This window comes from Falco punctatus, assembly GCF_963210335.1.
Source record: "Falco punctatus genome assembly, chromosome: 14".
In the NCBI taxonomy this organism is placed as follows: Eukaryota; Metazoa; Chordata; class Aves; order Falconiformes; family Falconidae; genus Falco; species Falco punctatus.
In genome coordinates, this window is record NC_137594.1 from 2,291,901 (window position 1) to 2,318,133 (window position 26,233).

The following is a 26,233-nucleotide window of genomic DNA, read 5'->3' on the forward strand; positions in this document are numbered from 1 at the left end:
TGTTGAGATGATTTCCTCCAGCCCAGCGTTGCTGCCAGAACATCTGAACTGTCCCTGTGGCAATCCCAGCATGGGGGGTCCCAGTGCCTTTCAGCATCACCTCCTGCAAGCCCCATCCTGGCCCTGCAGCCAGGGGGCTGGGGGTCGGAGTCCCTTTGCCTGCAGCCACCCACTCAGTGAGCCCATGGGGACGCAGCACACCTGCCTCTTCCTCCTCCTTGCCCCAAGATCATTAACTGAGACTCCAGAAGCATTAATCAACCAGAGCAAGACCCCAAGGAGGGAAGGGCGGGTGCAGAGTTGCCATGGGGGGCACCGGAGAGATGCTGGGACACACATTTGCTGTGCCAGCCAGGGAACACATCACTTCTACAGCTACCTCTGGAGTTCCCTGCTCCAGGTGTTGAGCACCCAACCCTCTGGTTCTGGACCCCTGGGACCTCTTGTCACTTAACACCTATATGAGTCTATAAACATGGGAGCATCCCTTTGCATCGAGGTGTGGCGTCTGGCTGGGGGGATACAGGAGATGCCAGCCAGCGACTGATCCAGCACGCTGCCACCAGCCCACCTCGCATCACCAGCCCGGGCTGCACCAACCAGCACTGGACAATGCCGGTACTGGGAGAAAATGCCTACTGCTCCAGCTCGGGTCAGGCACAGCAGCACGAGGTGGCGTGGGGGACTGTGCCATGCTGTCCCCATGCCCACCCAGGCATGGTGAGGTGGGGAGCAGGGTTGCTCTGGAGAGCCATGCCTGCCGGCGCTGCCTCCTGCACACCCCGAGTTTCTGGTGGAGTAATAAGCTATGCATGTAGTGTAGAAATAAAACATGTTCTGCAGAACAAATGATGTTAATTTGCTGAGAGGCTCTGAAGCTGAGTATTAGCGAAATGCCTTGAGGGAGAGAGCGGCAGCTGTGCTGGAATTAATGGCAACGTGCCGAATTAGCACCGCTATGCATCATAGTCAGAGGGAAAAATTACCGGAGAGAGGGGGAAAACAACCCCCTCTGTGTACCAGCCCCGACCCCGAGGCACACTGCGGAGCAGAGCGGGCTGTGCTGGGTCCCAGCACCTGGGGGCTACCCTCGCCCCAGCCTGCCCTGGGCGCACGGTGGGGGAGGCTGCTTGCTCTGAGCCCAACGGCCTCCTCTGCAAAGGTGTGTCCTTGGGAGTGCTCAGGATCCCTCTGAGACAATCAACATCCCTCCAGGGTGCTCAGCTACCCTCTGGGATGCTCGATGTCTCTCCAGGGCGCTCAGCATCCCCCTGGGAGGCTCGACATCCCCTCAGGGTGCTCAGCATCCCTCTGGACCAAATGATGCCATTGCACCTCACCCCGCTCCAAGGGACAGTCTCCACCAGGGTCTGCATCCCTGCTGCTCCCCCATTCCTCCCCCTCCTTTCTGGGGGGCTATTCATCTCCTTGTCTATTTATTTCTTCTATTTATTCCTGGTGGTTGAGCACCTAAAGTCTGTAGATCCTCATTGATTACTGACAGTGCATCTGGCTTACGGCTCTGCAGCCTCCTCTGGAGCATCCGTCTTCCTTCCCCGCTGCCTTCCGCCCCACCGCCTGCCACGGTGTGCCCCAGCTACCGGCAGCATGCTGCAGATTGTGCATTACCTCTTAATGGACGGTTCCAGTAAAATCCACACCTCTGATGAATATTTAACACCGACATCCATCTCTGCTGCCTGGGGGGGGGTTGGTTCGGCAGGTCCTGCTGCGGCTGCTGGGTCAGGGCTGCAGAGCTGGCTGTGGCCGCCGTGCTGCTGGATCTCACCAGAAATTGGGCTCAACCCTGGCGTGGCTGAACCCAAGCCCACGCAGGCAGCAGTGAGCAGTCAGCCCAGTGGAGACTGGGGCTGCTGACATCCTGAGCCCATTTCCCCGTGAATCCCTCATCATTCCACATGTCCGTTGCAGCCCGCGGCTGCTCATCCCCAGCATAAAACATCTCCCAGCCTAAAACATCTCCCTGTTTGTCTTGTCACCCTCAGCCTCTTCTCCCACTTTTGCCTCTGCAGGTCCCCAGCTCAGTGGGTGCTGCCTTCCTCGGGGGACAAGGCCACGCTGGACAGAGCAGCCCCAGCCTGGCCCTGATGCCACCGTACCATCCAGCCCTGTCGTGGGACAGTCCTGGGGTTGGGGCTCCTGCCTGGCAGAGCTGCGGGCCACGCCGTGTGATGGATGTGCATGTGCCACCTGTCTGGTCCTTACTGGGATGCTCCAACCCCTGCTGGGCACTGAACCCACTGGGACGTTGTGACGGAGATGGGAACCTCCCCGCATCAGTCAGGTGCCAGCATCCGCAGGAACATGTCCAGGCAAAGGAGGTTTATCCATCTGGAGGCTTATCCATCCAAACACCAGCACATGTGGAGCTTTACCAAACATGCTTAGGCCCTGCCAGATGCCTCAGGGGCCAGGATTTGGCCTCAGAAGGAGAAATGTGCCCCCAGCCATGTTCCAAACCACAGGAGCATGGGGGCTGATGGTGGCATCAACCAGCAGGACCTGCATGGACCCCCCGAGGGCTGCACCAGGAGCTGCTGTGCTCACCCAGGGCACTGTGAGTCCCAACCCCAGCCCTCCTGCCCCGCGTCCCAGTGATGCTCTGGGGCAGGTGCCCCATCCCCACCCCAAGCTGGGAGCTCTGGGTGCACAGGGCTTGGCTCCACAGCACAGGGCCATCCCACCCCTCCATCCTCCGGCCAGGAATTTGGCTGGGAAATCTTGTGAAGGGGTTGATTTTGGAGCAGGAGGTGAGAAGCTAGAGGAGGGTGCTGCGGGTGCTGCGGGTGCTGAGGGCATGGGTGCCCAGGCACAGGCAGGGCGGTGGGGGCTGCCGGTCACTGCCAGGTTACATCTGCTGGGGCACGCAAGAGTGACTCCAGATGCATTAGAAGTGCCGTGCTCCAATTTCAATTTCATCGTCTCACAATCATTTTCAGGCTCCTCTTAGTGCCACATTAACGAAGCCTGCTCGTTTGAATGCATAATTAGCCCAAGCATTCTACCTCGCTAATTTTGAAGCGAGGGAGGGGGGGAAGGGGGGGGGAATTTGCATATTAATTTAGCAGAGGGAGAGAAAAACTGTTTACCACTTGCTTCTTGCTGTTGATCACAGCGGACTTAACTCTTTCCCGGGTGCCATCTGGAGCTGCAGAGCTGGGCACCCAGCCGGCACGTGGGACAGGATGCAAAGGTTACACAGCAGCAATTAAATCCTCCTCATGGCACTGCAGCCATCCAGACCACCCTGGTTGCCTTTGCTACTGGGAGCCAACTGGGGGGACTGGGGCTGCAGCTCCTGGGAGCACAGGGCAGGAGAAGGGTGGCCAGGGCAGAGGTGCAAGCTCCAAGGTGCACCCCAGCCCTCCTCCTCATGTGGCCTTGGGGTGAAAAGTGCCATCATCACCCCCAAGCCCAGGGTGTCAGGGTCCCATCCTGCATCTGTCCCTGCCATCCTTGGCAAAGCTGGTGCGGTGCCAGGCTCAGGGATGTCTGACAGCATCACCCCTCCTGCAAAAGGTGGCTGGGTGCATGCCAAGAGCACTCTGTCACCCTCGGCGTGTCCCCTCCAAGGCAGCAGCTCTGTCCCCACATCCCATTTGCTTTTTAGCATCACTCACCCATAATATGATGTCAGATGCTCACATGTGCCATCCCCAATGGCCCTTTGCAATGGGGTGGCTCGTGGCACTGATGTGTATGGGATGCCCCACAGATACGATGTACCCACGGACAAGTGTGGGCAGCTTTGCTGAGCACTGAGAACTCGCTGCACCCTCCACTGCCGTCTCCCTTTGTTTGGGAGTCTGTGGGCATCTTGAGCTGAGGTTGGTGGTAATTTGTCTGTCTCCTGCAGCGGGCTGTCATCTCGCATCTGCGAACCAGTTCCATTTGCACTGCCATTAAAAAATCTCAGGTCTGACAAGTAGTAAAAAAAAATTGAAAAAAAGGAGAAAAGCCTAAAAAAACCCCAAACACCCTGCTGAGGAAATCCTCGGCAACAGGATGCTGCTGCAAATACCGTGGGCTCGTTGCATCTGTGACCACCCTCAAACTCAGTGGTAGCTGGATTTGAGGGTGGTCGCAGATATGAAAAGCTGTATTTTGGCCTTTGGACATGCATCCCCATGTGATCTGGGCTTTGCATCTCCGTCCCCACCTCATCCAGGCTCCTCAAAAGGGCTTAATGACCCCTGGAGAGCCCCTGTCCTGATGGGGCACCCTGTCTCGCTGGCTTGGGAGCCATCCTGGCACGTCACATCAACTCGGGGGACAGCTCCATCGCTGGCATCCCGGTCTGGCTCTTCCATCCAAGCCAATGCAGAGAAATGCACAAGGGGTTTATCCTGCACCTGTGAGTGCTCCCAGGTCACACAGCCACAGGGCTGGGGAACACCCCACATGCGGACATGGGGTCCCTGGCATGGCTGGAGCATCGCGGGCGCTGCCGTGGCACGTGGGGCTGGCTTGCAGAGGGTTAACAGTTGATTACAGCCTTTGTCTCTGCATCAGTGTACATAATGCGCCCCGCATTTGCATACTGCAGTGTGCGCTCAATTAAAATGAACTTTTAATTTCTTCTAAGTAAATTACTTCTTCCCGGTACGTGACGCGCACAAATGTCAGAATAATGGGAGAGCCTTAATGAGCTGGGAATGAGGGGCGGGGAGGGAGCACTGGGGGCCCCAGTCCCCCCTGGCCACTCCACAGCCTGCAGCCTCCCTGCCCAGCGAAAGGACGGATCCTGCCTTCTGCCTTCCCTGCTGGGTCCTGGGACACCCCTGCTGCCAGCATGTCCCCTGGGCAGGGCAAAGGTCCCCATCTCCTCCTCCCCGTCACCTTCTTCTGCCCATGTTCCTGCAAGGGGCTGGGCTTTCCAGGTCCTGCCTGCATCCTGGCATCCAAGGATGTGTGGGGACACAGGGACATCGGGGCATCCTTGCAAAGGGCTGAGCTCTCCAGGTCCTGCCTGCATCCTGGCACATCTGCATCTGCATCTTCTGCCGAGGGTGCCCCAGGCCACTCTGCCCTCCCCACAGCAGCTCGGGACAATGCTCAGAGAGGGACATGGAACCCTGCACCCCAACCCTCCTGGCTGCCTCCCACCCGGGGCCGGGGCCTGCCGTGTGTCTGCAGGGGCCAGATGGCAGGCAAGATTACTGGAATTTGATTTTCAGATAAATCACAAACCTGGATGAGCGAGTGCTGCTCCAGATGCATTATCCGTAATCCCCTGGAAGGGAACCTTTCGGAGGAGACGGTCCCTGTGCCAGCTCAGCAGCAGCTGGGTAATCCCGGCCGGCGGCACAGCCCCACGCAGCCCGGGGGGATCAGCTGCTCCCTGGCCACTCCACGGTGTGTCACCCGCGCTTGCTGCGACCCACATTTGGTCCCGCTGAGCCTGGGTGGAAACAGATGGGACCAGATGGAATCACACCAGGAGCACATGGGCACCAGGACGAACCCATGCCCGTGGTGCCCGTGTCTGGCTGTCATGCCGCCCCACTCAGAGCTGCAGAAGGAGGCCAAGGGGATACAAGGGGTCGCTGCCAGGCTCCCCCCATCCCGCTCCTCCCCATCAGTGATGCCTGGAGCATCCCCACGCTGCCCAGTGCTTTAGTGCAGGGGCCACGGAGAGCCCTCCTTTGCTCACCCCTCCATGCCCAGCAGTCAGCAGCAAGAGCATTGGTCAGTTAAGTTGTAATGATGCACATCCACTCATTGGACTCATTAACTGGAACGCTGGAGTGAGTCCCAGGCTGCAGGGCCAGCCCTGGTGAAGTGGCTGAGGAAGAAGAGGGAAGGGACAGGTTGGCCACAGACAGGACCTGGCACCTGCCTGTGCCTGGGGGTCCCAGTGCTCTGGGCTGCCTGTGGGAATCAGCACCGCAGAGCTGGGGAGGGGGGGTGTGTGCAAACACTGGGCTCCCCAGCTCTGCTGGGGGCCATGCTGGGGGCTGCAGCTTGCTCTTGCCCTTCGCTCCACCCTAGGGCTGTGCCTTGGGGGCACATTGAGCTTTTGGGGGTTCTTAGTTGGGCATCAGCTTCCTGAGCCCCAAGGCTGCCTTGTCCCTACCCTTGGGAGCAGCCTTCTGCAGCTCCCCCTCTCCTTCAGAAGCACAAATTCAGAGACATCCCTCCACTTTCTGCAAATAAATGCAGACTGCAAGTGGTGGGAATGCAAGGTCCAGCACAAAGCCCCCCGTCTCCCCATGCTGCCCAGTCGAGCGCAGCTGCAGACCCCAGGGCTGACCCTGATTTCCCGGGCAGCGGTGGCAGGGTCGTGCCCACCCTGAGACAGGCCATCCATCACACACCAGGAACGGCAAAACAGGCGACGGTGCATCACAGCACAGAGCAACCCTAACTGGAGGATGCTGCCAATCAATGGGTGCATTAACCTGAGCCTGCGCCCTCTCCCTGGGGGCTGGGGGGAGGCAGTGGATATTAATTCCTCTCCAGCTCCCGAAGGAAGAGGAGATGGCAAAAGCCAAGGGAGGAAAGCAAAGCTTTGCCTGGCTGCTTTTGATGCCCAGCTTTAGCGTGGTCTGGGAATGCCACCAGCCTGTGTATGAGGACAGTCCTCAGAAGGCTCAACCCTGTCTCCACTAAGGGGAAGGGCCCCCCAAGCTGGTTGTGACACCAAGTGTATTAGCAAATGTGTATTTTGGGGAGACAACAGCAATACCAACCCATGGCCATCGCTGGATTCCGCTTTTTACTTTTTTTTCCCAAATCTCCTCTTTTTGCATCCTCATTTACTGGTAGCCTATCTCCCTGGGCTGGTGGCCCATCTCCATGGGCTGATGGCCCTTCTCTGCAGGCTGGTGGCCCACCTCTCCATGCCCTCGATGCGATGGAGCTGGGAGGCAGTGCTGCTAAACACCAGCACCTCTAAGGGCAGGCATTACCCATTCACTCGTCCACCTCGCCAGGCTCAGTGGTCCCCCAGACCCTCTGCGGCAGGGTCCCAGTGGCAGCCAGCGTGTACTGGTGTGCGAGCGAGGGAGCGTGTGGCGTCAGCAGTGCGCGAGAGGCGAGCAGGACCACGCTTTCCCCCCAATGCCAAAATTTACATTGAACCACAAATTAATTTCATAATTTTTTCCTCTCTAATTATGCCAACATCTGCTGCAAGGCCCAAGCTGTGCACATGCATTTTAATACATCCCTCCCCCCTGTCTCTCTCAGCACTGAACTTTTCAGTAATTATCGCCAGGAGAAGGGCTCTGTTCGGCGGGAGGGAGAGCGAAGGCTGGCAGTGGGCAGGGGGACGTGGGTGAGGGCAGGCAGCGCGGGGCGGGCGGGGGCTGTGCCCGATCCGGGGGTGTGGGAAGCTGCAGGCAGCAGTGGAGGATTTGCCTTACTAAAGACTGGGGTTTATTTCTAGGAGAAAAGGGAAAGAGGAAGGATGAGGCTGCTCTGAGGGTAGCTTGGGAGAGTGAAGGGTGGCAGGATTGGCAAGACAATCCACTGCAGCCTGGGCTGGGCTGGGGCCTGGAGTGCCAGCTCTGCCCCAGGGATGCTGCACCGTGCTGGGTCTCCACGAACGGCCTCTGCCCCAGGGATTCTCCCCACCAGGGCAAGGCCAGCCTGGGGCTAGAGGTACCTGGCCCACCTTGGGGACAGTGAAGGACCCCTGCCCCCGGACATCTTGGTCCTGTTTTCATCCTGGCATTTCCAGCTGCACAACAGGCTCTCAATACAGGTCTTTGCTCCTTGGGATGTCCCACCTGCACAGGAGGGGAGTGCTGGGATTGTGTGAGGTCTGGGGGTCCCCGTGCTCAGCCTCCAGCATGCTGTCCCCTGGCCTTGTCCCCATCACCGGCCTGTGGGTCCAGGTGAAGCTGGTGGCATGGCAGCTCCCTCCCGTCCTCTGCTGCACATCTGCTCCCATTCAGGGAGATGTTTCATGGCCTTGCTGGCAGATGCAAAAGGTCATTTGGCTGCCGAGTAATTAAAACCTGGCAATTATCAATTTAGAACAGCAAGCTCCTGGCCTGGTGAGTGCTGCGGTCTTCCTGTGTGAGCTGTGGGTTGCAGTCAAGGGGCAGACACAGGGCAGGCGCTGGGGAGGGGATGGGGGGATGATGAATGTCCCCCGTGCTGGGACCTCACCTTCAGCACAGGCAGCTCACTGGAGGGCCTGCAGGGATGCTGTGCGCTCATTAGATAGTTCATCAAGTGTTTTAATTAAAAGGTGCGGGGATGAAGGTGCCTCTCAGGGTGCAGGGTGAGCTCAGCTACTGCGCTCCAAGGAGGAAAAGCCTCTGTCCTGCTCTAGGCACGGATGCATGGCCCAACCCCAGGTTCAGCCAGCAGCTCAGAGCTGCCTCCATGATGGGAAGGGGCCTGATCCTGCCCAGGACTGAGTGCCGAGTGCGCCATGGGCCATGGCACTGATGGCATGACCAAGGGGGTGCAAATTCTCTTCCCTTTTCCCACCTCCCGCTGCCAAGGGGGGCCCATGGCACGGCACGAGGCACCCCCTCACCCCACGGAGCATCACCCCAGGGGGCGGTGGGGACATCCTGCACCCCACACAGCTGCTGCATGGGTGCTGGCCCAGCACGGTGCCGGCTCTCACGGCAGCCCAGGTGTGACAGCAGGAGTGGGGCCGCGTCAGCCCCGTTAGGCTGCTGCCGCCCGCCCAACTCGCAGCCGGGAACAGATGGCAGGCGACAGAAGCTGCCGATGAATAATACACATCTAATGAGCGCCGCTCCCAGCCGCCCGCTCCTCCGCGCGCTGCCCCACACGCGCCCGCTCGCTCCATCTGTGCCCGTCACCTCGCACGGGGCTCTGCACCAGGGTGCCCCTGCCATGCACCTGGCACCCACGGGTCCTGCCCCATACCAAGGTGTCCCTGCCACATGCCTGGCACCCACGGGTCCTGCCCCATACTGGAGTAACTTTGCCATGCACCTGGCACCCATGGGTCCTGCCCCATACCAGGGTGCCCCTGCCGTGTGCCTGGCACCGATGGATCCTGTCCTGGGCTTGGCTTCCCCTGCCACCCTGTGCGTGCTGAGGCAATAGGATGGCTCGGGGAAGGGTGCTGGGGATCCACCAAGCACTCTAGATACCTTGCCTGAAAATGCTGTGGTGTCACTAGTGTCTCTGGTGTGGGGCTGGCAGGGGAGGAGCATGTGGGTGCCACAGCATGTGGCAGCCCAGCATCCACGCTGCAGGACCAGGAGCAGAGGAGAGGAGGCAGGATGGGGATTGGCTGCCCAAGGGCCTGCTCAACACCTACCCATCTCAGTAATGAGACCCCCGCCAATTAGGGCTCTAGGGAGGGCTGCTGCCCTGGTTTTGGGCTTTGGCTGCTGCATCTGGGAAACCAGCATCGCTTGGGCTGTGGAAGCCTGAGTTTCTCCTAGTGGAGAGCATGCAGGCAAATTTTCCATCATCTGGGCATGTGGGTCCTGGCTCTCCAGACCTGGGCTGCTCCACTTGCCAGCTCTGAGGGGTTTGTGCCTCCATGCCCTGATGCCTTGGCTGATCTCCCAGCCGTCAGCATCGCCCTGCAGCAAAGCTCCCACTTTGGGTCTCCCCTTGGCCCCCCATCACAGTCCGGGTCCCTGCCTGGAGCAGCACCGGTCAGTGGACACCCGCAGCCACCGCCTTGGGAAGGGGAGGAGGAAGGTGGAAAACAAAACGCTGATGGACTGTAAAGCTATTGAAGTGCCAGCAAGTAAACTCCATATTTTTAACGGCATTTAAATGCCTCCAAGCAGATTAATAAGGTCTAGGTAATAGCAGAACCAGTCTATATTTATTCTATCTTAAACGCCAGTTTGTCAGGCTGTATTAATATTGATGGTAAGGCTTGGATTGAGGACAGTAAATGCTGGGACTTCACTTTATCTCTCCCAAACAGGCTGCCTCAGCCCCTTTATCAGGGCTGCGGCTGCGGCAGCAGCTGCCTCTTCAAGGGCTCAGCGCATCCCCTCTCCCCCTCCCCCCGCTCCCTCTTTTTAATCAGAGGAGGAGAAGTTGCTGGCTTGATCGTTCCATTTTTATCTCTTTTATTTACTCCATTTTCATGTCTTTCAGTGCATATTTTATTCCCATCAAGGCAGGACCATTGATAGCTTAAGCTGTCCCCCCTCGGCTCCCCCCACACAGTGTGACGGGGAAGGACGAAGGGTAATTACCAGGGAAGTGTCCCCCCCGCTGCCCCTCCTGCCCCTCAGCGGCCGCACACAGTGTGGCCCCCGGGAGGGGATGAGCTACCGTTTGGGGGGTCTGGGGAGTGGGGGTGTAACTGCTGCTGCCCCCCAGCCCCACCAGCATCTCCTATTGGTGTCACACTGCTGCTGTCCCATCTCCACTGCCACCAATGTCCCAGAGGACTCAGGACTGACCCCTCCATCCTACCCCATCCTGCCCCATTGGCACAGCCCTGGCAATGCCACAGGGCAGCACTGGGCACGCCAACACCCCAAAAAATGCTTAAATAGGTGCTGGGTTTCCTGGGGCTGTGCCACGGGGGGAGAGCCCGCTTGAGTGCCATGGGGTGGAGGGGTCCCACGCTGGCACCCCATGTGGGATGGCTCAGGCTGCGGCGGAGGCTGAGGACAAACCCATTTTCTTCCTGAATAGTCCCCAAAGCCCAGATTCCTGCCTGGCTCTTCCTTGCCAGCATTTGAAATTCAAAGTACGCTCTGTCTTGATTAGTGCTACAAATCATCCAGCTGGGGAGCAGCCGTGCGGCCACGTGGCTGGGGCGCGGGACCGGCATGGATGGCATCACCTCCCCAGTCCCGGGCTCTGAATATTCACAGCAAACTGTTTGTACAGCCCTTCCCTTTCAAGAGTGGGAAAAATGATGCAAAGAAATTTGCAAATGATTTCAGATGGGGTATAGCGCTGGCTCTCAGCTCTGCTTGTAATGAATGCGAAATAATCATAATAAATGCTAATTGCAAGAGAAGGGTTGCAGCCTGCCACAGGTTTTAAAGATAGTCTGTAAAAATCCATGCAGGCAGCAGGACAAGCTTCAGCTCCTGCTGTGCGCATCCTTGTCCTCTTGCTGGGGTGGCTCCTGGCTGGCCCCGGGCACCGTTTGCCAGCTGCCATAGGCACCATGGCCGGAGAAGCGCCTGCTCCCACATCACCCTCCACCACCAGCAAAGCAAACAAGTTGAATTTAACAGCCATTAGTCCTGGAAACATCAAAGGGCTCCTCTGCTGGAAAATGAAAATCCTCATTAACTAATAAAAAGCCCATCGCTCACTCTGCCTTTAATATAATTAACAGCAGCCAAGACTTCAATTAAGGTTTTATCCAAACTTCAAAATGCCACTCTCTCTCTCCATAATTACGGCGGGTGCAGTGGTTCCAACCTTCACCGGGGCTCCTCTGGCCACGCACACAGGTGTGTGCTCACCCACACTGCCAGCCATGCACACGCGTGTGCCCTCAGCCCGTGCCGCCCCGGGGATGGCATTGAGGCTCAGGATGCCGCGCACAGCGCAGTGGGCGCATACATCCCAAATAGGAAATGTTTGTGCAATTGATGCTTGGCAGGAGCCGGGTGTTTTGCTGGGCGGCTCTGACTTCAGCAGGGAAATATGCTGCTGGCGGGGAGTGGCGGTGCCGAGCGATGGGAACAGGCCAGTTCTCACCACTCTCCCCCACGCCGACCGGGACAGCAGCGCTTGTGTCACTTCGGGAATGGGAAAGGCCAGGGCTGGTGAGTCTCGCACCAGGCTGTCACGGGGCTATGTCACCCTGTCTCCCAGCCAGCCTCCTGGGGGTGTGGAGGTGGCCCCGAACCAGGAGACAGCCCCGATGTCACATGGAGGGAGGGTGGCAGCATTGGCTGGGTGCCCTGAGCCCACCTCGGTGCCCACGGGAGGATGCTGTGGGCAGCAAACCCCTGCCACCCTGCCCGGCACCGTGCCACTGGCATTGGCATGGCCATAGGGACGGTGTCCTGGGGCACAGCCCCAGCTGGGCACTGCTTGGTGGGCAGGGGACCCCTCCAGCCCAGTCTGTGCAAAACAGCCTGTCCCACCTCCAAGCAGAAGCAAGAGAGCCAACTTCATGTGAGCAGGGAAAGCAGTGACCGCATGGCTTAGTCCACAAATACATCTAAACCACAACTTTTATAGACCTTTTTTTCCTCTTTTTATCCACCTGATAAATCATTAGCTGGGGTTTTGCCCTGTCTTCCTCCCAGTTCCCAGCCTGGCTTTCCCACATGCCACTCTTTGCAGCCCTGAGGCTGTGAGATGTCATTCCCCCAGCCTCACATCAGTGCCACCAGCTTTGATTTGCAGCACTCAGGACCCTGGAATGTTTTTAGGGCAAGAGCTGGGAACTTTTCCCTGCTCCTTGGGGAGGCAATGGCCACAGCGCAGCTCCAGAGATGGCTTGGGGATGCAGAGGAATGCTCAATTCCCCAGGGACACACAGGGATGCTGAGTGCCCTGGGGATGCAGGAGGATGCTGCATGCTCTGGAAGTATGTGGGGAGGCTTGAGCACCCCAAGGATGCTGGATACCCTGGGGGTGCAGGGATGCTGGGTGCCCTGGGGATACAGGAAGATGCCTGAGAACACCAGGGACACACAGGGATGCTGAATGCCCCAGGGACATGCAGGATGCTGAAAGCCCCAGGAATGTGCAGGGATGCTGAGTGTTCCAGGGATGCTGGATGCCCTGAGGATGTAGAGGGATGCCTGAGCATCCCAGGGATGAAGGGATGCTGGGTGCTGTGTTATGTGCAGGACAGCATGTCTCCCACCCCGGGTGGCTATGAGCCCTTGCTCCCACGTGACCCTCATGGGGACAAGGTGCAAGGTCCAGCCCCACCAGGTGCACCAGGTCGGCGCTGCCATCCTGGGACTCAGCACAGACAAGGGAGAGTCCGGCTGGGTGCGTCAGGGGAGCAGACACGTCAGGAGACAGATACGCAGATGGCAGCTCTCTTGGAGAGACGGGGACTGTAATCCTCCCCATGGGTCCCATTATCATCTCTATCTGGTGAAAAAACTCTCATCCTGGATGTGTCTAATCCTAATCACTCCCTATCGCACAGGACCACCTCAGACGGGCCAGACGGACAGACGAGGCCTCCTCCTGCCCTGCATATCTGCACAGGCAGCCCCCGGACGTGGGGGGAGAGGCCACCCCTTCGCTCCTAATCCCTCCATGAGGCCTTCATTTAAAAGGGGATTTGCTGTTTATTCCCTCTGCAGGCTGCGTGATCATTACAGGGGTCAACATCTGATCTGGGAGAGCCTTGTTAAAAAATAATAATGGCATGTTAATTTAGGGGGGTGGGGTGGGAATTGGGGGGCTGGGTAATGCACTGGCGAGTTTCCAAGCTCAAGAGCTTTGCTTGGGCTTGTTGTCTGCAAGGGAAGGCTCAGGTCTCTGTGGCGGTGGCCAGCTGGGGATGCTCACAGAGACATCCCCTTCGACCCTCCCAAAACATCCTGGAGGTGATAAAATCCATCCTGGGGGTGAGGACTGAGGACACAGCCCCCCCATCCAGGCATTTCCCTGGGTGGGACTGAGATTTGGGCAGCACACAGCCCCTCTCCCCCATGCCAGCCTCCCCATGTGCATTTATTCCAGCCCTCTCCTGCTCCCACATCCATATTTATGGCAGGGATGGGTGCAGAGCAGGAGGGTCATCAGCTGGGGGGGTGTCTTCTGCTGCTCACCCAGCCCTGGGGGGGTGCCTGGGGCTGGCGGGTGTGTGTGTGTGTGGATTAAATCCAGAAGGGAAAATATCCTGCAGCAGGTGCAGCTTGCGACAGGTCTGAACGGCTGCCAGCCGGCTTGGAAATCCCAAACACATCTGTGCTCATCAGTTGGACACCAGATGGGCCCTGGGTTAGTATTTTGGGCTGGGGTGAGCTTGGGGAGGCAGGAGGTGAAGCTGGGAGGGGGCTGGCTGCTCCAGCCTGGGATGCTTACACCCTGCCTGCATTCCCCCGTATACTTAGCCTGGTATTTTTAGTGTGTTTTGCCAGCCAGAGGCCAGACCCCTCTCAGGGTGTGGGGTAGGTTGGGGCTACACCGGCAATCACAGCAATCCCTGCCATGCACCATGGTTCTTTGAGCCCCTGCTCTGCTCCCAGCTTCTCACCCTAAATCCCCTGGCAAAACCCAGCTCCTCACCCCTCCAGGGTCCTGCGAGCATCCACCAGGCGAAAGCTGCAAAGCCCTGCATGCACAAAAGCCCTGCCTAAGCGCTAAATATTATGAAACCCCAATATTCTTAGCCACAGCCACACATCTAATTCCCCGGTGGATGAGGACCATCCCAGGCTTGATAGCATCCTGTCTCCATCCCAGTGTCCTCCTGTTCCAGGCATCGGGCTGGCACAGGAATGGCCGCATCCTCCTGAACCAATAGTTCCAAGCACTCCTACAGCCAAACTGTGCTGGGACCAGCCCTACGTGCCCCAGCTCCCTGAACCCCAGCCCTGTGCACCCCAGCCCCACAGGATAAGAGCTGGAGCTCCCTGTCTGCTCCCCACGGCAGCAGATGCAGCTTGCCAGCCTCCCAGCTCCCTGCTATTTTTAGGAACATGTCAGTGGCTAAATCTGGTGTCGCGTGGGCTCGAGGCCTCCCAGCGCAGCAGTGGCTGCCACCCTGTGCAGCACTTTTGGGCTCCGTGTCTCCCCGTGCAAGCTGAGAGCATCATGAGCACACGTGGGGCCATGTTCCCTGGCTCGGGTGTGCTTAGTGTAGGACCACGCTGCAGGATAAGGAAAGCCATCCTGGTGCAAGGATGGCTGCAGCAAGAGAGGCGTTTCCCAGCCCCATAGCACCAACCCCTGCCCAAGTGAGTGTGGGCCACAAGGTGGGAGACAGCAGAGAGCACCAGCACCCCCAGCCCTCTTTAACAACCTGCTCCTGAGCGGAGGACTGAGAGGCATGCCCTGACCCCAAGCACAGAGATTAAGTACCCGTGAGGATTCAAAATGGTTTTCACCTGGTCTAACCTACAAGCAGGGGGATGCTACTGCCCATGTCCCTTTTCCCACAGGGCTGGGGTGATCAGGGTACCTCTTCCCAACTCATCTCTCCCTGAGCCCCGTGTCCTGGCTGAGCTGGGAGCCTGCAGCTGCTCTGATAAGACGGAGGAAGGTGTTGAATGAAGAAACGTGGCTGTGGGAAGTGGAGCCAGCAGGGACTTGCATGCCCATGAGGAGGAGGAGGATGTGCCTTCTTCCAGCACTGCCTCTGCCTAGCCAGGGCTGAGCCAGGGGGATGCAAGGGGCCCTTTCCCTCTACATCTTCCCCCAGTGCTACTGCCCCTGTGCAGGAGCAGGCACAGACCAATCTCCACCCTCGTCTCCATCCCCGTCTCCATCCCATCCTCTTCCCCACCTCTATCCTCATCCCCATTCCCATCCCCATTCCCACCCCTTTTCCCCTGCCCCGAAGCCCCAGAGGTGCTGGCACAGCCCTGGGGATGCTCAGGGATGCAGCACTCGGGGGCGCTTGTGCCCAGGGCACAGAGCTCGGCACCCCGGCTGGGAACCGCGCATCCCCACGGCTGGCAACGGCCGTTCTGCTCCTCTCTCCTCCTCCCCCCCTCTCTCCCTTTCTGAAAATTGATAATTAACCTTTTGTCCATGGGGCTGTTGTGTTTATTTGGTGCAGGCGGCTGCAGGGCGCTGATATGGAAATCGCAGCCGGCAAGCAGCTCCCCGTCCTCCCGCAATCTGCAGCCTCGCACAGCCGTTGGGCAGAGATAAGCAGGTGCTTATTCACAGCCCCGCAGCTGCCTGTGAGGGCAGCCCTACCTGATCACTCCAATCTCAGTGAAAAACTACTTGAGGTTGGGCTGCCGTGATGGAGAGAGCCGATAGGGACCGCGCCAGACAGCTCCCCCGGCTCCCCAGCTTCGCCTCGCCCGCGCCTCCTGCCTCCCTCTGCCCGCGTCCTCTCCGCTCCCTCCGTCTCCCTGCTCTGTCTTCCCTCTTATCTCCCTCTCCACATCCCTTTGATTTCTTTTTTCTTTTTTTTTTTTTTTTCTTCCCTTAAAGAATTTGTCTTTGTGTTTCATGTGAACTCTCAGCGGCTCCCATCTCCCCGCCTTGGCCGCCACTCTCCTTCCCATCCCTGGCTCTTGCCTTCGCTCCCGCATCCACATTTCCCCAGCGCAGAAGAGGCAGATTTGGACACAGCTGTACGAAAGCCCCATCCCAGCCGCACAACTGCCGGCAGCCAGCACCGTGCCTCCCACCGGCCCAAAAGGCAGCGCCTGCTTTGGGAGGCGGTGGTCTCGGTTTTGGTTCCGGCAGGTGCCGGTGGCGCTTGGCTCACGGGTCATTGCTGCCGCTTCCTTTGCCCTCGGCGTTCCCCGTGCCGGGGCGGCTGCATCACCCGCGGAGGGCAAGGGAGCGACAGCGGGGTGCTGCAGGGAGCGGGGCACCTGGGCAGGGGCAGCGCACGGGGCCGAGGGGGGGCTCGCCAGGGCATTCCCCGGCACCGGAGAAACATGCCATGCCGAGCACAGGGCTGGCCTGGCCCCGGTAAGTGCGAAGGCGGACAGTGGGTGTCACGGTGGGGCCCCGGCTGCTCCCCCGGGGCTTTCTGCCTTTCTGCTGCCCTCTTGCTCTGAGTATGGGGGTGGTGGGAGCCCGTCCCGCTTCTCCTTTACCGGGGGGAAGTTTCCGCTTGGCCGCAAGCGTCTGGCTCTGACTCAGAGAGAAACTGGCTGGGGTGCCAGCAAGCTCCCCAGAGGGTGGGCAGGAAGGAGGGGGCTCACCTGCGTCGGGGCAGACTCCATGCCCTCAGGGGTTCCCCCCAGGCTGAGCCAGACCCTGGAACCCCAGGGGTTCCCCCTATGCTGAGCCAGGACCTCAGGGGTTCCCTCCATGCCAGAGCTGACCCCAGGGGTTACCCCCATGCTGAGCCAGGACCTCAGGGGTTCCCTCCATGCCAGAGCTGACCCCAGGGGTTACCCCCATGCTGAGCCAGGACCTCAGGGGTTCCCTCCATGCCAGAGCTGACCCCAGGGGTTACCCCCATGCTGAACCAGGACCTCAGGGGTTCCCTCCGTGCCAGAGCTGACCCCAGGGGTTACCCCCATGCTGAACCAGGACCTCAGGGGTTCCCTCCGTGCCAGAGCTGACCCCAGGGGTTACCCCCATGCTGAGCCAGACCCTGGCACCCCGGGGGTTCCCCTTATGCCAGAGCAGACCCCAGGACCTCAGATGTTCCTCCCATGCTGAGCAAAACCCTGGCATCCCAGAAGTTCCTTCCATGCCAGAGCAGACCCCATGCCCACAGGGGTTCCCCCCATGCTGGGGCATTCCCCAGCCCCTGGCAGCCTGTTGCCACTGACGCACGGTGCCTGCAGCTGCCCAGGCAGGTGCTCACCTGTTTGCCTGCAGAGAAAACCCTCCCTGCAGGTGACGTGAGGACACACACAGCTGAATGGGATTTCTCTGGCTGGCCCTGAAACCCTCCGGTTTTGACTTGCTGCCCCAGGACGCTCCCTGGGAGCAGCTGCTCCCATTTAAACTCCCGTGCACTTTCTGTCTCCCATTGCAGCCGAGCCTGCCCCTCGCTGCAGGGCAGCTTGGCAGAACCCCGAGGCGATGATGCAGAGCCCACCTGGGCCTGCGGCCACCCATCCCACCAGAAATAAACAGGAAAGAGGCAAGAGCATGAAACACAGATGGAACCCCCACCAAAAGCTCTGCCAGTCCTCAGTCCACGTGGCTGGGCTGCTCTGCCCTTGCTGGTGCATCTCCAGGGCGCGTAGGATGGAGCTGGGATCTCCCAGTATCAACGGCACACAGGGTGAGGGTCTATGGCAGAGGCTCACTGCAGCTACAGTGTCTCCCCTCGAGTGCGCAGCCCTGGCTGTGGTGTGGGCTGTGGTTTGGAGCCATGTGGTCCTTTCCCCTAGCATATTGGCCCTGTGCCGGGGCTTCCCCTCACCTCCCTGCAGCACCCAGACCGTGCCTACCGTCCCGTGGGGCCCTGGCTGTACCCAGAGGGCAGAGATGTTGCCAACCATGCTGGTGACACCCCACTTTGCCCCGCTCTGTCCCACAGCCTGTGCCCCCGCAGCACAGCACCCCTGCACCCCCATGCTCTGGGACCCTCATCCACACTTACACCCCACTGTCCCTTTCCTGTCCTCCCCCCTGGGAGCCCCAGGCTGGGGGCATGAAGCGGGGAGCCCCGGGTACCATCTGTGGGAGCCCAGGTGGCCGCCGAGACACGCCATCTGCTCAGCCACCTTCAGGGACTGTGCAGGCGCTGCTGTATTTTTAGGACACGTTTCCTCCCTCCCACCTGCAGCCCAGAGCCGCCTTTCGGTTTTCTAACAAGTTGTTTCTCTCGCTGGTGGCTGCTGGGGAGCTTGAGCTGTGGCGCTGGGGGGGGGGTGGTGGCCTGGAGCCTGCAGGGATGGGCTGCAAAGCGGGGGTCTGTACTGGCCAGGGGTGTTAGCCCGAGTGCTGAGCAGCCCAGGGCGATGCCTGGAGCCAGGCCGGTGCAGCGAGCCTCCCTGGCTCACGCACAGCACCAATGCTGCAGCTGCAATTCAGGGGACGTCCTCATCCCCAAGGCTGTCCCCATGCAGAGGTGCCAGCAGGTTGTAGGGCTGCAGCAAGGAGGGGAGCCCTCCACGTTGCAGCACGCTGGTTGCACCAGGCTGCACCGTGCTGGCTGTGGTGTGCTACACAGCAGGGGCTGTGCTGCACCAGGCTGCACCACGCTGTGCTGCTGCTACCCCCGTGTTGCACCGGCCATGCTGTGCCAGCTGCACCATACTGCACTGCGTTTCCCACGCTGTCCTGCACCGTGCTGTGGTGCATCCTGCCGACCGTGCCGTGCTGGGCTGCGTCGTGCTGGCTGTGCCACAGCGGCTTGCCAGCGCAGTGCTGCAACTTGACAGCCACACCGTGCCGTGCCGTGCCATGCCACACCGTGCTGGCTGTGCTGTGCCGTGCCGCATGGTGCTGCCTGTGCTAAGCTGCACCCTTGACAGCCATGCCGTGCTGCACCACGCTGGTCCTGCCACGCCATGCTGCACCACACTGCCCATGCCAAGGTGCGCTGTGCCAGCTGTGCCATACCATGCCACACTGTGCTGGTCCTGCCGTGCCATGCTGCATGGTGCTGCCTGTGCCAAGCTGCACCGCGCCAGCCCCTTGCAGCAAGGAAGTGAAGCCGGTGCGAAGGGGAAGTTGTTGGAAAGTCAGACCGGAATGGCTGATAGGGAAGGCAGAGCTGGGCTTGGTCGCAGATGGTTCCTGTTGGGGAAGGACACGGGCGCAGCTGCCCAGCCTCCCCCCACCCGCTGCATTATCACTGCCCAGCAGCTGTTCACCTTCCCCCTCGCCATGGGACACGGCTCTGCTGCCACCCCGGCCTCATCCGTCACATGAACGGCCCTCGCAGCGGGGCAGGCACCAAGCTGGCAGGATACCCCGTGCCCTGCTGGTGCTCAGCATCTCCCTCCCCAGCGCGGCTCCTGCACCAACACGTGGGAGCAGGCTGGCTGCGCTGGCCCCTGCAAGGCTCACAGCACTGGGGCACTGACACCCATTCTCTGGGATCCCCGGGGGACCCCCCAAGCCGGACAGCCACCCATCCTGGCCCAGGGCAGCAGGCAGGACTGGCCAAGGTAAGGCTGAGGCAGAGGTGGGAGGAAGGTGGCTGGTGGCCGTGGCTGTGCCGTGTGCCATGCCATGATGCAGGTGACTCACCCCAATGTCAAATGCAGCCTCGGGTGGGCAGGTGTTCCCTGGGGGTGGCACGTGGCCAATGCCCGTCGGTACATCCCCATGCACTGGCACCATGGGGCACCATGGGCTTGCTGTCGCAGGGACCCATTCAGAACCTGCTCTGCAATTAACCTTTCCATAATGAGTAATCAGCCAGGATTATGTTTTATTTACAGGGTTTCAATGCTGTTTTTATTGGGTGTTTTTGTTCATTCTGGGGTCAGCAGCTCACATGTGGGTCAGAAGCACGTTCTCGTGCTCGCTCCCTGGCAGCAGCCAGATCCTGCATGCACCAGGTTGGTGCCATAGGGTCAGGATCCGACCCCATGGGCTTTCCAGGTGCTGCTGTTTGCTTGCAGTGTGGCAGCATTGAGGCTTTGCAGGGCCAGGGAATCCTACAGCCCTGTGCCAGAGCATCCCCCTGGCAACGGTGTGGCCATGCACAGGGCAAGGGGTATCCCACAGCCCAGCCTCGGCCGGGGGGCGGTCACAGTTCTGGGGGGGCCCAGGGTGCTCCTGCTGGGTCAATGCCCAGCACAGGACAGGAAAGCGGCTGCCGGCTGAGTCACCGGCATTAATCTGCCCTGAGTGAACAATAGTGGCCCTCTGCCTCACTTCCCCTCACACATCCCTCTCCCCAGCGGCACCATGCTCCGGCCACAGCTCCCTTCCCCGCTGCCCAGTCCTGACACCCACCCCAAGAGTTGGGGATGTGGTGAGGACAGGCTCCAGGGCAGAGTTTGTGGTACGGCCTGGGTGCTGCATCCATTGTGCCATGCTGGTTTGCCGTGGATGGGAGCTGTGCTGGGGTCCCTGTCCCCAGATCTGCCACTCGTGGCAAGGTCCGGTGCACCCCCAGTGAGGGCTACCCACCGACAAGGTGCCAGGGGCTGGGTGGGCACAGCACGGCTGTGGCGGCCCACTGGGCACCGTTGGCCAGAAGGCTGCAGTGAGGGGAGTCGTGCAGATTGCTGCGGGCTTGCTGAGCTGCCGGTTAGGCTCTTGGCAGGAGAAATGTTTATTTTGTTGGCTGAATATCTCTGCAAACTTCCTGATTTCCTTGTGGCCGGTGAGGCAGCGATAGGGCTGGTGAGGCCGTTGCCTGCCCCATGCTCCAGCTTCAGTGCGGAGAGCTGTTATCTCTGATGCGCAGCGGGCAGGGAAGAGGTGGAGAAAGGGAAATGAAATACAACAGAGGTGGCACATTTTTTGCTCTTGATAACAAGCCCTGCTTTTAGCCTGGGAACTGGGAAACGATGCAGGTGGCCAGAGACAGCCACAACGTCCCCCACTGCTGCAGCGCATCTGGACCTCGTAACGAATCCCAGACCTCCCCGCTGCGAGGCTGCGTCTCCCCACGCATGGCACGGCACACATCGCAGCCTCCCTGCTGCCGGAGCCTGGTGTCGGGGTATTTTGGCCCCGGGGGAGTTGTGAAAGCAGCCCCAGGGCTTTGCTCCCAGGCTGAGCCCTGTGCTGGAGCAAAGGCAGGCTGTGCTGCTCCACCTCCTGCTAGCTCCGATTGATTTTTGCAGGGATGCGAGGTGTTGGAAGTGCAATGCAAGCTAATTAAATTCCCATCGTTAAAGAGCCCCGTGCAGGCAGTTGCAGCCTGTGGGATGGGGAGGGCTGGCAAGCAGCCAGGAGCCCCATGGTTTTGGGGGGAGAAAGGGAGTGTGAACCCACTGTTAACGTCACTGGAGCTGCTCGCCAGGCAAGGGACAGGGAGCGTGGCTGTGGTGCCATAGCAGGGCTGAGAGATGCTCTTGTGTCCCCAGACTTCGGCATTGCAGGGAGGTCTCACGTGTCCCAGGTGGTGTTAGGGGCCAAGCCTTGATGACGTGGCTCTTGAGGCTCAGCACCACCATTCCCCTTGCCCAGCCCTGCAAAGGGGAGCAGTGCCATGGACAGGGGACCTCTCAAGGTGAGGGACTAGAGGAGCCACGGTGGGGGACATGGCTCATCCAGCATACTGTGCTCACCAGGGCAGCTCAGAGGATTTTATTCAGCATCTCCCAGATAAATCCTGCTGGCCAAGGCTGAGGCTGGCAGGACTTGCTGACAGTGCTGCTGCCTGGCACTTCTCCCATGGGGATGCCACCAGCACCCTAAAGCATCGGCTCCCAGAGGCAGGGCAGTATGTGGCTATCTCCACCTTGCAATTAGAACACTTTCCAGACTCTCTGTGGCAAAGAAAATCTGGAAACTTGGCTCCCAGCAGCCCCAAAACCTTAAAGCACCCAGAGGAATGGTGCCGTATCCCAGAGTCTCCTGGTGTTTAAGCCAATCCGGTGATTTTTCGGATCCTGCGGCACAGGGCAGGCGGAGATGATAAGCAGTAGGGGCTGGTTTCCCTTTGAGTGCCATGAAGCAGGAATGAATCTGTCAGCAAGGAAAACAGGATTTTTTTTTTCTTTTAATGGAAGATGCATTTTTTCCTTTTCTTTATGGAAGTTGTGGGAAAGCCACAAAGCCCCTGAGTCTGCTTCCTGGTGGCAACGGCTAGGGGGGCTGCTCCTTCCAGCCCTCAGCTGAGGAAGCGAGGGGCCAGGGCAGCTGTGGGATGGGTGACCCCGAGTCGGGGGATCCCCACGAGTGGGCACAGAGGGAAGCCAGGCAGAAACGAACCCCCTTTCTTCAGAAAGGCTGGCGAGCGGCACTTCCTGCTGAGCAGATGTCACCGCAGCGGATGCAGCTGCAGCGGGTGATAGCCAGCGGGCAGGCGAGCTGTCTTCCCTGGCTGCTGGCTCCCCACCAGCCCCTTATCTCCCCCATGCATTCCCTGATGAATTAACGCACAGAGAGGTGCGGTGCCAGCCAGGGCTCTTGCTGCAAGCAAAATGCCAAGGGAAGAACGCCTGGGGCTGCAGCTGGCTCCCGGCACTCGCTCTGGGCTGGGTTTAGGCACTGAGATTGAGGCCACCATGTCTGTGCACGCAGCCAGGGCAATGGGACCATCTGTGGTCACGCTGACCCTTCCCAGCCTGGCAGCTCCCTGCCTCGAGCACGGCATCCCCACTGGGATGCTCTGAGCAAATGGGTCCCCAGTCAAAATGGGAATCCCACCAGTGACGTGGAGCTTTGCTTCACTATGGCTGCTCGTGAGCACCTGGCCCCACACTGTCCCCAAGCTCTGCTCAGCGCTGTGCCAGGCAGGCACCCCTGGCAAGGCCACATCTAGTGAGGACCGCAGAGAGGCACGTGGAGATGGATGCTCTGCTCCCCAGGAGGGAACACATAAGAGACTGAGAAACCCAGATGGACAGACAGACTCACTGGGGGTGACACAGGAAACCTGTGGCACACCAGGCACTGAGTGCCTGCACGGCTCGGTGCCTTCACCTCCAGACAAGCCTCCTGCGACAGCCGAGCCGTAGCAGGACCCCCAGCATGGTGTGGCAGAGGGGCTGCGGGTGTCCACGGGTGCTGCCCACTGCAGGGCAGGTCTGCGTGGCTGCCGGTATGCCGGCGAGGGGATGACTCACCAGTGCGGTGAGGGGGAAGGTGTGATAAACCAACACCGTGGGCTTTTTTAAAAAGCCTGAGGCTTGCGAAGGGGGGACGCAGCCTGAATAGCAATCAGCTCTTCCAGGCACGCTAGGAAAGAATGGGGCTGAGCAAGAGCCCAGGTTGCAAGAGCTCAGGGAGAGCCGGGGAGAAGGGGGACAATACGGTGCTGGCAGGAGGCAGAGTGAGGGGCTGAGCGAGAGCTGCGGGGAGAGAAATGGTGGGTCAGCACTGATGGTTGGGCACCCATGAGGTGTGAAAAGGGACCCCAACACTGTGGTGGCTGCAAAGGCACAAGTGGGGCATGGCATTGGGGCTGCCCTGGTGGTGGCAGCAGCTGGTAGCACCCACCACGTTGCCCCCGGCCCACGTGCGCAGCTCCGATAGCGGGCAGGGGTCATGTGTGTGGCCAGATACAGGGCCCGGATGGCATGTGGTGGTGACCGTTTCCTGCGAGGCTTGGTGCCAGTTGCCCTCATCCACCCTCACTGAGCACCTTATCTGCTGGCATGCACCATGCCAGGCCCTGGTGGCCCCCTTCGCCCCCAGGCCATGCCCTGGGGAGCCCCTTTGCCTGGGGCAGGTCCTTGGCACATCCCCAAGCTGCCCCACTGCAGCCTTTCCCCACACACACCCAGCAGGGATGGAGGACATCCCTCCTCACTGTGGATTGGCCAGCACCCACCAGCAGAAGTGGTGGGTGATGGTACCCACACCCTCCTGTGGGACTGAGGCACCCGTGGGGGCAGCGCTGGCAGCAGCAGGCAGGGCAGGCAGCGGTGGCCACTGGGCAGGATGCTCAGCAGCAAGAGATGCTGGCTCCTCAAAACAAAGGGAGCGGGAATTGCCATAACATGTGCAGTTAATCCCCTGGCTGTTGCACGCTGTGCCATCAATCACGCGCTGGCGTGACCCACACCGAGTCATTGCAGGAGTTTCCATCCTCTGACGGGTGGGAACCCGGCGGGGCCCCATCCTGCCCCGGCTCCAGATTTGCCGGGGGAAGGATTGCCAGGCCCTGCACTGGGACAGATCCAGGCAGGCTATCGAGCCCTGGCAGGCACTTATCTTTCAGCCCGGCCGTTGCTTTCCTGCCGCAGCGGAGAGGGGCCACCGGATCTGGGGCCAGCAGCTCTGCCAACATGGGGCTGCTCCCATCGCCTGGCCCGCTGTGCCACATCTGCCCCATGCACCCAGGAAGCTGAGAGATGGGGGCTGTTTCCCCACCAACACTGACCCCAGGGATGCCAGACACCCCCTGAATCCCCATCCGTGGGACCTACGCGTGTGGTGGACACCCATGGAGCACATTGCAGCACCCAGCTGGCAGCCACCAGCCCTGGCTGGGCAGGGAGAAGGCTGGGAGGTGGTGGGTACGAAAGGGTTAAGCCGGGGAAGTTTGCTCACTCTAGGCAATGATTTAAACCAGACAGAAAGGTTCTGTCATCCATCACGCTAACAGCCAGATCATTGTGTTTTAAAGTGTCTGTAATTGCAGCAATACAGAGACTGGGAGAAAGATAAAGGCTGGGAAGATGCAAATGCAGAGGGGAAGCACCAGCCCCTGCAGCCAGCAGGGAGAAACCCGGGGAGCCCTGGGGCCAGCCCTGCCCACGGCTGGCTGAGCAGGGACATGGGTGGGGACAGCCATGGGGACAGCCAGAGGGTGGCACAGGTGTCCTCCTGCTTGGCCCAGCTCCCCTATGGCACAGGGAGAGTGCTGGGGAATCCCCACTGCAGATGGGAGCACCCACAAAACTCCGCAGGGAAACAAAACGAGGGACAGGCACAGGCAGGGAAGGGTCCAGAGCAGGTGCTGGACTCGGTCTGCTTGGCTCTAAATATTACTTCTATATGACCTTTATCTTGTGGCAGCTTATTTATCCCCGGCTTAGCGCTAAGTGGCACTTGTCTCCCCATCTCCTCCCTGTCGGGATCCAGGGATCCTCCGGGGACAATGTACAAAGGATGGTGAGATCCCACCCAAAGCAGCACTTGTCTCCTCATCTCCAGCACTTGTCTCCTCATCTCCTCCCTGTCCCGATCTAGGGATCCCCCCCCCTCCGGGGACAATGTACAAAGGATGGTGAGATCCCACCCAAAGCGTACAAGGAGGTGGCCACAGCCATGGCCACGGGTGCCTGGGCTTTGCCCCACTGGCCAAGGCCACGTGCGAGCACACCGGCAGGGAATTATTAACATTCAGACGAGGCCCGCTGAATAAAGCGAGCTAACACAAATGTTTATTTTCACAGTAGTGAATTATGACTTCAATAGACCAAAATTACAGGCTGTGTGCACGGAATAGAAACGAAGCGGACCCTGCCACCCAAACGCCGCCAGAGGAGTTGTGGCATGGCTCCCTCCTGCCCATGCTGTCCCCTGCGGGTCACGGAGCTGACGCCTGCCCGTCCTGCCAGCACATGGGCAGCTCTGGGCAGTGCAGCAGCCCTGGTGAGGCAGCCGTGCCTGGCTCCATCTGCTTTTGCTGCAAAGACCCTGTGGCGTCGGGCAAGGCAGCGCCCAGCCAGCAGGTATTTGGTAGCATCCTGCAGCTACGCTCCACATTAACCAGGAGATGGAGAAGTTGTGGCTTTTCCAGGCAGGTTGCCGTGAGGTGCCCTAGGCCAGGGTGATGGCAGGTCGGCAGGGACGGTTCGGTCACCACTGGGGTCCGTCTGGGCTCATGGCACAGCCCTAGCTGGGTATTTTGCAACGTATTCAACGGCTTGAACTGCATCAGGGTGGATGTGTGGGACAGCCGGTTCGGCTGAGAGCATGGTCACCCCGACGGTCAGGTTTCTGCTCCCCTGGTGAGCAGCCAGAGCCCAAAGGAGCTCCGTGCTTGCACCCCAGAAGTGTGGGGCTCTGCCTTGGGAGCATCCTCGGGTTGCCTCAGTGATGGCTGGTGCGTCTCAATGCGCGCACCAGCAGAGGACTGCACCGCACACCGCGTGTCCAACTGCACACGCACTGCCAG

General features: G+C 59.9%; 1 protein-coding gene across 3 annotated transcripts in view; it reads left to right on the forward strand.

Annotated features, from left to right (window-relative positions):
- The first annotated feature begins 18,420 nt into the window (after window positions 1-18,420).
- Window positions 18,421-26,233, forward strand: part of CBFA2T3 (CBFA2/RUNX1 partner transcriptional co-repressor 3) — a 30,241-nt gene continuing 22,428 nt past the window's right edge. Inside the window, exon 1 of one of the 3 annotated variants that reach the window (XM_080364887.1) lies at window positions 18,421-19,646. The gene's annotated coding sequence lies outside the window, so the exon portion shown is untranslated. The remainder of the gene's footprint in view (window positions 19,647-26,233) is intronic. The other 2 variants (XM_080364886.1, XM_080364888.1) reach the window with 2 other exon arrangements.